The following is a 17682-nucleotide window of genomic DNA, read 5'->3' on the forward strand; positions in this document are numbered from 1 at the left end:
AAACCCAAAACGAGTGCCTCACTACCAAACACGATACTAATTCAGAGCTCAAGAGGCACGAGAGCATGGCGAGCTACAGCCGGCTCCAGTCTGTGTCCTGCTGGCCGCTTTTATCCCCTCAGCTGCTCCGCAGGGTTGGTTGACGAGGTGCTCTCGGGCCAGGCTCCCCAGGTGCAGGCAATGGAGATGATTCCTGCAGCAGCAGCAGCCTGGGATCACGCACTCTGACACAGACACACACTCACATGGGGGGGGGGGGGAGAACCGAGAATACGGCGACAGCCGTAACACCAAGGCAATCAATCATCTCTTGATATCACCAAATAACAACATCCATTCTACATTTATTTTAGACCAAAGCAGAGGCAGCAATATAACCAAAAATAAAAATTAAAATAAGTTATATTTCAAAAAGAAACAAACTCCTTTTGTTGTTGATCCTCTACAGTTAAATAACTCTCATGTTAATGTTTGTGGGTCAAGAACAGCTGAATGATATGTATCTGTAATCAGCCAGTATCTCTCCCTGATCCTCCATCACAGGAATGAAGAAGTTCCTGCTGCTGACATCTGCTGCTCTCCTCCTCATGGCAATACGTTTATTTTTTTATGTGGAACTAATGGAATTTTAAGTGGAATTGAAAGTGAAATTGCTGTTGAAATTAAGTTGTTTTAATGGCAAGAGATTTTTTTCTTTCTTTTTTTTATTTGAATTTATATCTCAACCACTTCTATTCTGTTCTCACCTGTGCAGACCCTGCATGGTGGTTTTGTTGCTGGTGTCTGCTCTCTCTGTTGTGGCAGTAAAGATTCCTTTGAACTAAGTGGAAAGCTTCAGTGAGCACAAGTTCTGAACAGAAATGGAAAGGAGTTGAGTTTATATGTATCATGGACGAACAAGCAAGGCATGTGGCATTGGTAACATTAATACACTTTTTAACTGGCTTAACATGATGTATTGGCATGTATTCACTAGTCATTCAGTGACATTATCTGCATGGAGCAGCACTCAACTGGCACAGATTGTTTAGGGGAAAACCCTGCTCAGTCTCTGGCTGGTTTGGTGAACATGATCAGCAGCATGATGCGTTTAAAGACGGCTCGGAAAAAGACCTCACCGCTTGTTAATCGCGGATTATACGACTGTAACGATTTTGTCTGGTTTTAACATGGACCAGCAAAAAGGTACGTGAAAGAAAGTCGGTCAACAATCAACAGGAAAAGTAATTAGTCTGAAACCCCGGCTCTACTCCCCATAGATCTATACAAACAGTTCTTATAATATGATGTCTATGCTACTCCCGTCTCCAGACGCTTCCTGTTCGTACGTTCCTGAACGTCCCAGCAGTCCTCCGGAGCAGCGAGCTGCGTCTCCTTTAAAATCATTCTGCTCCTCTGGTGGAGAGAAGTTCGCTCCTCCAGCGCGTGACGCACTTAGGTTCTCTTCTGTTTTCATCATGATTCTGATATAAAAGCGCCGTTCTGACTCCAGAGAGCAGAGTGAAGTCTCCGTGTCTCCAGGATCTCTGCTCCATCTGACTGGTCCACAGGAAGAAATGTGAGTTTTAATGAGCCTCACTGTCTCCCTGTGTCCCGATGTTTAGCTGCTTTTAGAGTCATTTCAAGCTGAAAACTGAACCCATGGATTGATTTCATGCTTTATCTTCCACATTTGTTCTGAACTGCCTTGCTTGGTTTCCGTTGTCTCTTTTTCTCACTGAGAACTGAGACTCCTGATGAAAGTGAAAGTAAAAAGCTCATTTTAAGGCTTCAGTTCTTTCTTTAGTCTCTTTGCTCTCAGTAGTTTCCAGTCTCTGGTTTGTTCTTGTCCAGCTCCTGAACACATCAGTGGCAGAGCCTGAAACAGAGATTGATCATGTTCTGATCAAATAGAGGCAATAAGTCTGCAGCGCCGGAGACAGCGCTGTCAGGACCGCAGCCTGAGGACCGCGCTTTAGCGCCCCCTATTGAGCCATAGTTGAAGAACCAGAGACCGCATCAGGACCAGGTTTTTTAGAACAGTGAGATGACTATAGTATTTTCTTTTTATCCATCCATCCATCCATTTTCTAAACAGCTTCTCCTTCCAGGGTCGTGGGTGGCTGCAGCCGATCCCAGCTGCTGCGGGCTCGGGCAGGGTACACCCTGGACAGGCAGCCAGGCTGTCACAAGGCTATATTCTATATATAATTTATATATATATATATAAAAAAAAAGTTAACACTTTATTTCTAGTTTTCCAAAGGAAAATATGAAAAAATCATATTCTCTGTTATGCAAAAAACGTTTACACAACCGCTATAAAAAAACGGTCACACAAAAACGGTCATTCAAACAACTCAGATTGAAAATGCCATCAAACTAATAGTAAGGCAAAGCCAGGTAATTTTATTTATAAAGTTCATTTTTACAAATAATTTGTCTGAAATCGCTTTACACAGCATCAGAACAACATCCTCTGCCCTTATACCCTCACATCCATTGAGGAAAACCTCCCAAGAAAACTCTCAACCAGGGATAATGGAAGAAAGCTCAGTGTGAGCAGCAGAGGAGAGCTCCCTCTGCAGGACGGGCAGACCATCAGCAGATGTGACAGACAAGAAAACAGTTTACAACACAGAAATATATTATGAAAAATATTTATTACAGTTTTTTTTTATTCCAAAGGTTTGCTTGTGATTAATTTAATGCTTATTATAGACATGACCCACACTGTTTTATAACTTTATATGGACAGTGTTATCTGACTAAAACATGGGCTGCACATCTGCTTTTATTAACATTAATTAAGAAAAGATGCTTTAAAAAGAATGTAGTCATAATAGACTGCTGAATTGGAAGCTTTCACTGTGTCACAACACACACTTCAGTTCAGCTAAATGTACCTGTGATGAATGGAGCCTCTCCTGGACAGTGAAGTCTGAACTCTGCTCTGCTCCTGCAGGCAGTGTCCCATTCTCCAGGGCCTGGTCCCTGGCTCTCCGGGGCTTGGTCCCTGGCTCTCCGGGGCCTGGTCCCTGGTTCTCCGGGGCCTGGTCCCTGGCTCTCCGGGGCCTGGTCCCTGGCTCTCCGGGGCCTGGTCCCTGGCTCTCCGGGGCCTGGCCCCTGGCTCTCCGGGGCCTGGTCCCTGGCTCTCCGGGGCCTGGTCCCTGGCTCTCCACACTTTATGACTTTGTACATTATCAGACAGATGTGATGTTACACCAACACAGTTTCAATAGTAAACATCTGACACACAACAGTTGGTAATTTCATCACATCACACTGTTACACAGACCAGAGAAAAGTCTTTTCACTGCAGTTATTTTTAATTCCATTTGATTACACTCAACTCCAGTGTGCAGAGAACAAATCCACAGAAAACAAAATGCAATTTGTATGTATGAATAAGATAACGGATTTATTTCAAACATTTATAAAATCAATTGAAAAACAAAGAACAGAATACAAACAAAAAAAGTCTTAAAAGGAGCAGAGAATAATAAAACTCATTTAATTTCTATGTAATATTATTTAGCAGTGTAGTACTGTAAGGCTGGTGTATCTCTGTGCAAACTGTAATCCCATTACTCTGTCTCAGGCTGTGGGTAAAGGATGCTGTAGTCAAAATGTTGAAGCTGAGTCCCACTTGAAGCAGGACTCCAGGGCTCCAACCAGAGCCAAGCTGTTCCTGGTCTTGGTCTTGTTTAGTCCCACCACAGAAAACACACTGCATCTGCATCGGCGTGGAGCAGGAGCAGGACCAGGACCAGGACCAGGACCAGGACCAGGACCAGGACCAGCCCTGTGATGGTGACAAACTTCTGGGACAGGTTTAGCCCCATCATCTATGAAGACTGGACACAGAACAGAGGGAATCAGCTCTTAAATGTTGCTGTTTTCTTGTTTTCCTTTCACTGAATCAGCAAACAACAAAGCTGTTCTTGTTCTGTCGTTCTGAGGCTCTGCTGATCTGGATCAAACCTGTTCCCTCTTTCCTCCTGCCACTGGCCCTGTCTTATCAAACCTCATGGTGGTTTATTAAAGCTACAGGAGTGAACCAGTGACTGTCTCCTAACAGGTTAATGTCACAAGCAAGTGTGTTGTAATTCCCCTTTTTAACATGTGAAAACAAATTGTTAAGAAGTGACCATAAAACTTTCCTTGAAAGTTCTACACATAGACATGAATGAATGCAGAGTAACTGTAGAGATATGTCTGTCTAGTTTTATTTGACCACATTTCAGCTTGCAAAAGAACTCATAAGAACAACAGCTGTATCCCAAAACCGATAACAATAGTGAATCCTGCTCTGGAGTCCCTGATTGATCAGCATCGATACAGATCAACAAGGAGCAGCTGCTGGGAGGGCGGAGTGAAGCAGCTTCACCAATGAAGCATGTAACCTCCGAAGAGTGTCCACAAAGCGCTCAAAATGCCTTAAAATGTTCTCACAGCAGACATAAATGAATTAGAAAACATAAATAAAAACTGCAAACACAAACCTGACGGCATTAGTTCATCTCTGCACGGCCTCTCAGACGAAACTAATCGATCGCAAGTTCACAGGATGAACAGGTAGATCACAGAAAAACCAGGAAAAAACTTTGGGAGATCTCGCAAAAGTTCATCCTTTTTTTTTTTTTACACCCACCAATATTTTTTCCCTCCGTCTCCCTTTAGGGGCTCCGTATACATCGGATCTTTTCCAGCTTTAAGCTCAACATAATGTCTTTAATTCATCGATGATGTGATGGCGGAGTGACATCCTTCCATTTGAACAGAATCAAGCGTCTGGCTAATAAAGAGGAAAAGGCGATAACCCTCTGTAAATGATCAGGGGGGACAGATCCAGTCGGGTCAGAAAAAAAAAAAAACAGCGACCAAGGGAGGAGGTGAGATGTTATAAGCATAAGTATTAGAGATAACTTCATAAAAGGATGACCAAAAAGGGACAAGTTTGGAACAAGACCCGAACACATGATAAGAGGTAGCTGCGGTTTGTTTACATCTGTTGCACAAAGGGTCTATGTTCTGAAATATCCTTGCTAATTGAGCTTTTGACAAATACAATCTGTGTAATACTTTGAACTGTATTAAAGTATGTCTAGAACATATGGAAGAAGAGTGAACTCTGGTGAGAGCCATATCCCATTCTCCACCGGACAGCAGGACTCCCAAGTCGTTTTCCCACTTTTCTCAGATACGTGAAATAGAATAAATAAATGATATTCTACTCTTATCCTGCATATAAACCTTTGAGAGGGAGTCCAAACAAGAAGGAGAGGGAACAGTAGAAAAACTTGCAAACTTTTTTTGCGTGAAGTCTCTAATTTGCAAGTATTGAAAAAAATGATTACTGGCTAGTAGTGCTGGACAAAATTTCTGTATCAATATATACCGCGGTATATTTTTATTCGATAACAGTGATATGAGTTTTAAACACATTTTCAATATTTCGATATAGTGCATTACAGTATGCGTTTCACAATCGCTGTTCACGGCGTCGCTGATTCAAGCCGAACAGAAAGCGCCGCAGGAGAGTGATCACATACTCAGCAGCCACACCACAGCTGGCTGTCCTCAGCTCAGGCTACAAGCTAAGCTCCACCGCGGCAAGTTTGAGCTCCAAAATGAGAACTCGTGATGTAAACGCCACTGAACAAGCTTCTACAAGCTAATTTGTGGCCACTAAATAATAAATCGTGCGCACGAAATACTAATTCGTGGCAACAAATTAGGCATATCGTTCACTGAACAGTCCAGTAAAGTTAGCAGCATATTGACAGATGCGGACTTTCAGTCTCAATAACTCTCTAACAAAACATCAGTAACATACAAAGGGCGCCTCCATCCCATCGTTGTGAGGTGGACGACATGCTACAAGCTCATTTTTATTAAAAGTATCAGTCTATGAAGCATCAGAAACAATATTGATTTCTATGAGCAGCCGGTGGTGCTGCGGGGTTAAGGGACCGTCTACAACTTACAAGACGCTGCAACAGTGAAGACAAATACCACAAAAAAAAAAAGCACAGGGATTCACTGCAGTGTCACCATAATCACTACAATTCTGTACTTAACCTTAGTAATTCTGAGCACTTCTATTTTCCTTACTGGTTGAAGCACCTTTCATTAAATCTATAAGAAAAACTGTGTTGTAGTTTAAAAGTTAAAGCTATTAATATTTAAAAAGTGAGTGTATGGCAGTTATTTCAATTCCCTGTCCCAGTAATATTCATGTTTGTTGTTGCTCACTCTTTTTCTGTTTATTGCAGTAATTCTGAGCACTTTTATTTCTCTTCCTGGTTGAAGCACCTTTGTTTGAATCTGTAACAATAACATAACTGTATTTAATTGTAAAGTTAAAACTATTTATATTGAAAAAGGTGAAACTGAAGTTTATTTGACAGTGATTTCATATTAAATTTAAGAGATATTGTTAGTATGGATTGAGGCTGTTGGGCCAGTGTAAATGAGCTTAACAAGTTGAATGAATTTCGGCCCAAAACCAAATCTACCAAGCGAATTAAATAGATAATCCCACTCAATCGATCAAATGCCTTTTCGGCATCAAGTGCTATTACTGCTTCTGAAGATGTACTATTAGATTTAGTATGGATGATATTAAACAATCGTGTCAGGTTAAAGTACGACTGTCTGCCCTGGATCAACCCAGTCTGATCCTCCGAGATGACATGAGGAAGAACTGCTTCAAGTCGGAGTGCAATGGCCTTTGAGAACATTTTGCCATCACAGTTTGTCAGACTGATTGGTCTATAAGATGAGCAGTCTTGAGAGTCCTTGTCATTCTTTAATAACAATGTAATAGATGCCTGCCGGCGAGTAGGTGGAAGAATGTTATTCTCCAGGCTTCTGCATAGACTGAGAGAAGAAGAGGAGCAAGCTTATCTTTAACTTTTATATAAAAATCGGTTGGAAACCCATCTGGACCAGGAGTTTTCCACTCTGAAGAGACCTTATTGCATTGTTAAAGCTCGTGTCCGGAGTTTCTGTTCGTTTCCAATGTATGTATCATTTTTTTTTTACAGAGCTTAACTGTGTCAGTCTGGTCCGATACTATAATATAATATTAGCATAAAGCAATATAAAAATGTATTTATGAGCTCCGCCTTCGTCTCATAGACCCCCGTGTTATCCGAAAAAGCGCCGGTCAGCTTCAGCCAATAGATTTCGAGCTTCCGCTTTGTCATGCTGTCAATCAACGTGTGCATGCAGCCAGAGAGCAGCGCACTCGCCCAGGCAGAGGTGAGTTAGCTCTGCAGCAGCCTAACCAGCTTACCTCGGATATATCCACTGTCTGCTGAACATCCACCGTAAACAGCTAAACATGTAGGATGCTTGCGGACTCGGAGGCTCTCATTTTGACCCCACGGGTAATGTGCGAGCACAATTAAAGGGGCGTGGCTTGGTAGCTCACGAAAGCAGAGGGAGGGCGAAACCTCGAGACGTTGGATTAAAAAAAAAACTCTCCTTTCAAAACTCCGGACACGAGCTTTAATTTCTTCTAGCGTCAGAGTTTGCTCCAGTCATTCTTTAAAGTCCAAATCAATTACAGGAATGTTCAGATTAGAGAAAAAGGCATCAAATTGGTTGTGATCTAGTGTGGAATCTGAAGAATATAATTTAGAATAGAACTCTTTAAAGCGGTTGCCTGATGCTCCTCTGTTGAGGAACCGTCAGTTAGCAAAAAGTTTTTTTTTTTTTTTTTTTTTTTTTACAAAAAATAAAATTACAGGTGATTTCAACCAAAATCTGACTTATCTTGATCACTTGGTTTCTCAGACTGTCATTTGAGGAAATTATGTAAATCTTATACCTGTGTTATTATCAGCTAAAATGTTCATGAAATCATAACGTGTGTGTGTGTGTGTGTGTGTGTGTGTGTGTGTGTGTGTGTGTGTGTGTGTGTGTGTGTGTGTGTGTGTGTGTGTGTGTGTGTGTGTGTTGCTGCTTCCTCTCTCAGTGACTGAAGATGTCTGGTGTGGATGAAGAGGAGGACAGATCAGGTGTGGACAGGTAAGAGACGTCAGCTGCTCCTGCAGAGTCTCTCTTCTCTTCAGTCTGTCTCTCAGTGTTTGTTCCTGCCTCCACAGAGGAAACTCACTCTTCCAGTGTGTGCTGCTGTCGTGTGTGTGGAAGGTGTGTGAACCCTCCTCTCCAGGTTGGACATGTGCGTCTCACGTGTTGAATGAGTGTGTGTAAACTGTCAGAACCTCCCTGATCTGTCAATGAGCCGACAGAACATTTGGACCTGCTGTCAAAGTCCTTGTTGGGTTGTGTGGGTGTGACCTTTTTTTTTTAATTAGTTTTTCAACAAAAAACAGACACAGTTACTCAGACAGAACAGGTGGGACAATGAAGATTTGGATATGACAAAAAATTAAATTAAATTAAAAAAAAGGCAAAAAAAAAAAAAAAGGCAAAGTGCCAGACTCAAAACGAGTAAGAAGGAAAACCCTTCAGCACACGGGAAGCCCAATTAGGGCTAATGAATCTTAAATATGGATCCCAGATAGAATAAATCAGATATCAGAGGAAGAGTTAAAGCAGAACTATGCAACTTTTTTACCTCAATAAATGTGTTCCAGAATCCCTGTGGGTCCTGAAAACAGCGCTTGCAACTTTCAGAGGATCCGACCCGACGACATCCCGCGAGGACAACCCTGCTTTACGGCACTCATACTTGAGTACAAGAATAAAAGCACATAAAAACAACAACTGCTAAAAAAAACTTGTGGATGAAGTGCAAGATTTAAGTGGTAAAAGAAAAAGACAAGAAAATAGAGCTCTTCGAACAAAGGATTGATGAACTTGAACAGTACCCAAGAATGAATGATATCATTGTTCAAGGACTAGACACAAAACATCAGACATATGCAAGAGCTGCAGCTCTGGACAGGGATGGAGAGGATGCTCCTGCTGAAGAATTGGAAACTCCAGAAGGACAAGTTGTAAACTTCTTAAAACGTAATGGCATGAGCATCCAGGACAGTTCCATCGAAGCTTGTTATACAAGGAAGGATACAACAGTAAAATCTGCGATTATTGTTTGTTTTGTGAACAGAAAACATAAAAATGAGCTGATGAGGCAGGCTAGAAAACTAAAAGAAACAGGAGTGTTTTTGAATGAGCATGTAACTCACAAAAATGCAGAAATTGTAAGACAGGCTCGCATTCTCAGGAAACAAGATAAAATCCAGGGAACATGGACCAGAAACTGTAAAGTAATGCTGAAACCAAAAGGAGATTCAAACATCAAATAACATTACATTTGGAATTTATTATTGTTTTCATTAAAACTGTGTTACAGACACCCATGTAAGGAATTAACATCGCTTTCTTGAACATCTGCAGTTTAAAAAACAAAGTTTGTGAATTATCATCTGTTTTATTAGAATCAAAAATTCACATTGTGGCTGTTGCAGAGACACATTTGGATAAAAGTATAAAGGATGAGGCTCTTTTCATAGAGGGTTACAATTTATTCAGACTTGACAGAAATAAATATGGTGGAGGAACTGCATTTTACATTCAAAGCCATCTATCAGTGAAAACAAGAAGTGATCTTGGGATGTTTGGCATAGAAGCACTTTGACTTCAGGTGCTTCTTCCATATCGCAAACCGATTCTTATGTGCTGTATGTACAGATGATTCAGAAAGCCGCGGATACAAACCATGAAATACTTATTCTGGCAGATATGAACATTGATTGGTTTTCTGATAACTGTCCAATGAAGAGAACCCTGAGTGACACAATTGCTGTATGCAATTTAATTCAGATTGTGAATTTGCCTGCAAGGATCAGAACTAATAGAGATGGGTTAGCTACGTCTAAATGTATTGATCATATTTTCACAAATTGCACAGAAAAGTGTGCCAATGTTATTTCTACTCCAGTCGGCTTCAGTGATCACAATTTAATTGTTCTGGCTATAAAAGCAAAAGTTCCGCGAGCAGGCCCTAAAGTCATATATCAGAGAATGTATAAATCTTTTTCAGAAAGTGAATTTATCAGGGACATCGAATCAGTACAGTGGGATGCAGTATTGCAGAGCACACATGCCGAGTCTGCATTGAACAGTTTCTGTAAATTATTTTCAGCAGTATGTGACAAACATGCCCCAATTAAGAAACTATCTGTCAGAACTATCAGTTCTCCGTGGCTGGATGGGGATCTGAGGCAACTTATGGGAGAAAGGGATCGAATAAAAAAGGCTGCTGTAATGTCTGCAAACCCTGACGACTGGCAATCTTATCGGCCATTGAGGAATAAAGTAACAAAAATGAGTAGGCAAAAGAAAAAACAGTACTATCAGTCTAAATTTAAAGAATGTGGCAAAAATAATAAACAAATATGGAGAGTGATAAATCAATTCATGGGCCGAAGCAAAATAAGGAAAATGCCGTCATTCATTGAGTGGAATGGTACATTTATAACTAAACCTATTGAAATTGCAAACTACTTCAATAATTACTACCAGGATAAAGTGAAAAAGATGAGAGATGAGATGCCCTCAGTCGATGGGATACTGTCAGAAAAAATCATAAAAGAACAAATTATGTCGAATAAGAATTGTTCATTTGTTTTTAAACACGTTAATAATGATGAAATCCACAAATTACTCCTGAATATAAATTGTGACAAACCTTGTGGAGCTGATAATATGGATGGAAGGCTTCTAAAGACTGCAGCCAAAATTGTGGTCAAGCCTTTGTGTTACATTTTCAGTTTATGTTTTGAGCAATGTATTTATCCTGAATCATGGAAAATATCAAAAGTTGTCCCTCTAGCTAAAAATTCTAGGGAACCATTGACAGGGCAAAACAGTCGACCCATACGTGTCTTACCTGTCCTGAGTAAACTGATGGAGTGTATTATATTTAAACAGATTCAGAATTATTTTTATGTGAATTACCTTTATTCTGATGTCCAACATGCATATAAAGAAGGCTACTCAACCAGCACGGCACTCACAGCATTAACTGATGACTGGTTAAAACAAATTGATGAGAAGCAATTGGTGGGAGCTGTGTTTCTCGATTTTTCTGCGGCCTTTGATCTAGTTGATCATGAACTTCTACTCAAAAAACTATTAGCCTATCATTTTGAAAGTCCAGCTTTAAAGTTCTTAAATAGCTATTTGAGTGACAGAAAACAGTGTGTTTCTTTCAATGGTTCCCTTTCAGACACAGTAACTCTTATGTCAGGTGTTCCTCAGGGCAGTTGTCTTGGTCCTTTGCTGTACAGTATCTTTGTAAATGATTTGACATATGTTCTACATAAGGGCGTTATGACTGTATATGCAGATGATACAACAATATATGTTTCTGCCTCTAGCTTGGATCAGGTTAATAACATGTTACAAAAGGAGCTAATGTCTGTATATCAGTGGGTGGTGGAGAACAAGCTAAAATTGAATGTATTCAAAACAAAGTGTATGATATTAGGATCTAAATATAGTGTTAGGGAAGACCTAAAGTTAAACCTCTCCCTTAATAAACAATCCTTAGAGCAAGTGACAGAGATTAAACTGTTGGGGGTTACCTTAGATCGGACTATGTCATGGACAACACACATCGGTAATATTGTGGCTAAAATGAGTAGGAACATCTCATTAATCAGACGTAATATCTATTTCATGTCAACAGAAACAAGAAAACTAGTGTTACAGTCTGTAGTTTTGTGCCACTTGGACTGCTGTCCGACGGTTTGGTCGAGTGCTGCAAAGAAGGACCTTGACAAACTCCAGGTCGTACAGAATCGGGCTGCAAGGTTAGCACTAGGTTGTCCATTTCGTACAAATATTAATGAAATGCATCAAAGACTGTGATGGATGAAAGTCAGGGACAGATTAGCATGTACCACAGTGTTGTTGCTACATAAAATCTGGAGCTCGCATAAACCTTTTAGCTTGTTCTCTAAACTACAGCCCACTTGTAACAGACATACGTTTAACACCAGGCGAGCATGTAAGGCTACTTTTACCTTGCCTTTACCAAAAACAAATGCACTTTAAAACACTTTCACATATAGGGCTGTATCATACTGGAATATGCTGCCTCCACAAATGATGTTTATAGGTAATCATGTTTCTTTTAAATCAAACCTTAAAACATCTATAATTAAAAATGAAATTGTGCTTACTTGAAACTATTATGCTCTAATGTTGCTGCCATGTTGAAGTTGTGTTCACTGTATATTTGTAATTTTAACAGCTGATATGTATAATTTGTATAAATGTAAATTGTGATTGACAAGTGGACCCCAGGAAGAATAGTCTTTACTTTAGTAAGGACTAATGGGGATCCTTAAATAAATAAATAAATAAGTACAAAATTGTGCCATGAGTTTTTGGTTGGAACAGAGTCTCCCATCCAAAAATGCAGAATATTCTTTCTCGCAAAAAAAGTCAACAAGTTAAGCAGTCGCTTGTGCTTAGACTTAACATGTGGGTTTGGTAGACCAAGAAGTAGATGTATAGGATCCAGGGGTATGGGTATATTGAAGATGAAATATCGGTCTTTAACCCCATTTGACCGATAAATGATTATTTTGGGGCATGACCAAACATACCGACCTCTGTTTTACATTTCCAGCAAAGTACAGAACAATGTGGGTCTATCTTCTTTTTGACAACAGGTGTAATATGTATCCGATGTAAAATCTTAAATTGAATTGACTTTGTTCTGTTACAAATGGAGATTTTTGCTGCCCCACTCCATATTTTACACCAGACGTCTGGATCAATTAGAGTGTCCATATCTTTTTCCAAAGATTGTTTTAAAGACAATGTTGCAGGGGGAACAGTAGAAAACAAAGCTTTGTAAAACACAGAAATCGATCTTTTTCCAGTATGTGGGCAAATTGCCTTCTCAACAGTGGACAAATCATTTTGTAAATTACTTTTCTTAAAAATAAAATGTGTAACCTGTAGATACCTGAAAAAGTCTACTCTTAAACCTCTGCTGAATTTGTTCAAAGGATAATAGATTCTGGTTTTCAAACAAGTTACCCAATTTAGTAATACCTTTGTCAAACTAGATTTTAAAACCCTGGTCCTTACAACCAGGGGTAAAATCTGGTTTCTCAATAAATGGAGTAAGAGGAGAAGTAGTATTGAATCTACCCTCCAATTTACAAATCATTTTCCAGGCCTTGACAGTATTTAAACAGATTGGGTTTGGACCCACATCTTTAACTGAGCTATTCACGAAAAGAAGATTCCAAAGAGGGCAGCCACAGTGAGCTGATTCAATGTCCATCCATACTGAGGACAAGGTGTTATTTTTAAACCAGTGTGTGACAACACGCAAATGAGCAGCTAACTGATAAAACCTAAAATTAGGCATATCAAGGCCTCCATCAGAACAAGGTCTTTGGAGTTTAGACATTTTTAACCTAGGTTTTCTTTTACTCCAGATAAAATAACTTAGCCAACCTTCAAGCAGCTTATACTTAACTTATACTCGTCGAGCCGGGTAGTAGCAGCTTTAATTTCTTCAGAGTGCTGACGGATGGTGTCGGACAATGGACCGAGCTTATCATCAATGACTTTGGTAAAGTTAGCAGTCATTATCTCAAAAGCCTTGGCCATGGCTGAATCGAGGCCAGTGGCAGCATCATTAGCCTCAAAGCTAGTCGAGACGCCTTCACCATTTTCCTGAGAGTTGTCGTCCTTCGAGGGCTCATCAATTCTACTATTTCCTCTCCTGGGTCTTGTCATCTTGTCAAAAGATTGTGGCCAAAATGCTTCCAATGACATTACCCGTATCATCCACAGTAAAAATCAGAAGATAGTGGAAGGGATTGTCAGGATTTTGTAAAAATATTACCAAGTGGCACAGAGCCTTGACCAAAACGCTGCGCTCACCTTGCCGCCATCACGTGATCCCCCCGTGGGTGTGACTTTTGACCTCTACCATGATGCATCTTTTTACAACTGCTGTGTTTACAGTGAACTGACTGAACCATGAAAGCTGTTTCTGAATCATCCTGTTTCACTCTCAGGTTGTCTCTGAAGAGTAACTGGTCCAAAAGTCTTCCACCAGACTTCAGTGCTGAACCTGAACCTTCAGAGGCACCGTAAGAAAGTGTTTATATTTTTTTTCATCCATTCCAGTGTGTATTGAATGTGTTTTGGCAGGAAATTGTCTCTTATGCAGTGGAAACAGTTCAATGTGTGATGATAGATTGTGATCGAGTAAGAATGGAGACACTGCTGAATTTAATTATCCATCCATCCATTTTCTACCGGTTATCTGGGACCAGTTCGCGGGGGCAGCAGTCTAAGCAGGGATGCCCAGACTTCCCTGTCCCCAGACACTTCGTCCTGACTGAGCTCCACCCTATCCCTAAGGCACGAGTGCCTAAGCGCCCAGCCACCCTATGGAGAAAGCTCATTTCACCCACTTGTATCCGGGATCTTGTCCTTTCGGTCATGACCCAAAGCTCATGACCACAGGTGAGGGTGGGGGAGTAGATTGACCTGTAAATTGAGAGCTTTGCTTTTCAGCTCAGCTCCCTCTTCACCGCAACGAACCGATACAATGACTGCATCACTGCAGCCGCTGCACCGATCCACCGGTTAATCTCACGTGCCATCCTTCCCCCACTCATGAACAAAACCCCAAAATACTTGAACTCCTACACTTGGGGCAAGGTCTCTCCGCCAACCTGAAGAGGGCAGACCACCTTCATCCAGTTGAGGACCATGGCCTCGGATTTGGAGGTGCTAATCCTCGTCCCCATCGCTTCACACTCGACTGCGAACCGCCCCATTGCATGCTGTAGGTCCAGGTTGGATGAAGCAAACAGGACAACAACATCTGCAAAATAGCAGAGATGAAATCCTGTGGTCCCCGAACCAGACGCCCTGGCTGCACCTAGAAATTTTGCCGATAAAAATGATGAACAGAAATGGCAGTGCTGCTGGAGTCCAAAATGAACCGGGAAAAGGTCTGACTTACTGCCGGCAATGCGGACCAGGCTCCTGCTTCGGTTATACAGAAACCGGCCAGCCCTTAACAAGGGGCTCTGACTCCGTACAACCAAAGCATCCCCTACAAGATGTCACATGGAGCGTGGTCGAATGCCTTCTCCAAATCCACAAAGTACATGTGGACTGATAGGGCTAAGTCCCATGAGCCCTCGAGCACCCTATGGAGGGTATAGAGCTGGTCCAGTGTTCCACGACCAAGACAAAAACCACATTGTTCCTCTTGGATCCGAGGTTCGACTACTGGTCAAATTCTCCTCTCCAGTACCCTGGAATAGACTTTCCCAGGGAGACCGAGGCGTGTGATACCCCTATAGTTGTAGCACAGGCTCTGGTCCCCCTTTTTAAACTGGTTCACCACCACCCCGGTCTTCCATTCCAGAGACACTGTCCCCGACTACCACGCAATGTTACAGAGAGGTGTCAACCAAGACAGTCCCTGCACATCCAGAGACTTAAGGTACTCAGGGCGAATGTCGTCCACCCCGGGTGCCTTGCCACCGAGGAGCTTACCAACCACCTCGGTGACTTCAGCCTCCCAGACCCGAGTTTTTGCCTCCATAACCACTCGGACTGCAGTTCGCTTGGCCTGCCAGTACCTCTCAGCTGCTTCTGGAGTCCCACAAGCCAGCAAGACTCGATAGAGATGCGACCCTCTTGTTTACTCCAACCCATGGTGGCTGGGCTGCAAGCCCACACAAGCCCGTCGCTCTCATTGTGGGCAACGCCAGAGAAGTGGAGAGTTCAGCCCTTCTCGAGAGGTTGGGTTCCAAATCCCATGCTATGTGTGGAGGTGAGCCCACATATATCCAGCTGGTACCTCTCAACCTCCCTCACAAGCTCAGGCTCCTCCATCCCAATGAGGTTACATTCCATGTCCCTAGAGCTAGTCTCTGTGTCGCCGGGATCGGGTCACCGGGCACCCTGCCATTGGCTGCCACCTAATCCACATTGCACCCGGCCCCTGCGGTTCCCTCGGTGGGTGGTGAGCCCATTGGAGGTCAGGCCCACGTTGCCCCTTGGGGCTGAGAAGGGCTAGGCCCCGTGGGCAACGGCCCGGCCACCAGGTGAGCCCCAACCCCAGGCCTGGCTCCAGGGTGGGGCCCCAGCTGCACCGTGAAGGGGGGGCTTACATGACCTTTGTTTTATTCCTTCTCATAAAGTCTTTTGATCTGTTCTCTGTCTGGCCTGTCACCCAGGACTTGTTTGCCATGGGAGACCCTACCAGTAGCATAAAGGCCCCGACAGCATAGCTCCTGGGATCATGCGGGTGCTCAAACTCCCCCACCATGTTGAGGTGGCAGTTCTTGGGGGAGGAATTTAATTCAATTCTAAAAGTGGGATAACCGACAAAATAGACTGAGCGCACCACCATACGTTGAAAATAACATTTTCTTGATTGATTCACTGTGACTGACCTGATGGTGGTGGTGATGGGGGTGCATGTTGTATTGCTACAGCACAGATATGAACCAAAGACAGTTATTGATCCACATTGCATGAGCTGTGTTTAAAAAACTATGTGTGTGTGTGTGTGTGTGTGTGTGTGTGTGTGTGTGTGTGTGTGTGTGTGTGTAGACATCAGCAGCTCAGACACACAGCAGAGTCTTCAGGTTCCAGTAGGTTGTCAATGAAGAATAACCCGTCCAAACTCCGTCCACCAACCTTCAGTGTTGAACCTGGACCTTCAGACTCAAAGTAAGAAAGTGTTTTTCTTTCGTGTCCTCCAAAGCAGAGTGAGAGATGTTGAGCTCACTTTCAGATTCAGCTCCAGCAGTTTGAAGCAGTGTGAGAGTTGAAAATCTTTGTGTCTCTGCTGTGTGTTGTGCTGCTCAGAGTAAATGTTGCTTGGTTTCCACAGAAAGAGGAGGACTGATATCTGTGAGGAGCAGCCAGAAAGATCCAGAAGTAAGAGTGGACATGTGTCTGCTGAGGAACTGGGACTTGTTGTGTTGTAGAGACATGAAAGCTTGTTGTTTGTGTGCAGTGTGATTGTTGTTGTTGTCTCTGAGCAGGTGTGGGTCTGCAGCAGCTTCTAGAAGAACATAAGAAGAGTCTGAGGAGGAGATGTGAACGTGTGACTGAAGGAAGTGATGAAGCAGGAGGAGGAAGCCTCCTCAACAGGATCTACACTGAGCTTCACATCACAGAGGGACTCAGTGAGGAGCTTCAGAGGGAACCTGAGCTGCAGCAGCTGGAGACAGCTTCCAGGAAGGAGAGCCTCCATCACACTGCCATCAGGGTTCAGGACATCTTCAAAGCCTCGGCCCAGCAGCACACACACATCCGAGTGGTTCTGACCAGTGGCGTGGCCGGCAGTGGAAAAACCTTCTCGGTGCTCAAGTTCAGTCTGGACTGGGCCGAGGGCCTGGAGAACCAGGATGTCAGTGTGCTGGTGGTGCTCTCCTTCAGGGAGCTGAACCTGCTGGGAGAGCGGCCGTACAGTCTCCTCTCGCTGCTGGCTGTTTTCCATCCCACGCTCCAGAAGCTGACGACAGAGCAGCTGGCTGTCTGCAAGCTGCTCTTCATCTTTGACGGCCTGGATGAAAGCAGACTTTCTCTGGACTTCAGCAGCAGCGGGCGGCTGCTTGACGTCTCCCAGCAGTCTTCAGTCAGCGAGCTGCTCACTAACCTCATCCGGGGGGATCTGCTCCCCTCGGCTCGGGTCTGGATCACTTCCCG

This window comes from Salarias fasciatus, chromosome 10 (genome assembly GCF_902148845.1).
Source record: "Salarias fasciatus chromosome 10, fSalaFa1.1, whole genome shotgun sequence".
NCBI lineage: Eukaryota > Metazoa > Chordata > Actinopteri > Blenniiformes > Blenniidae > Salarias > Salarias fasciatus.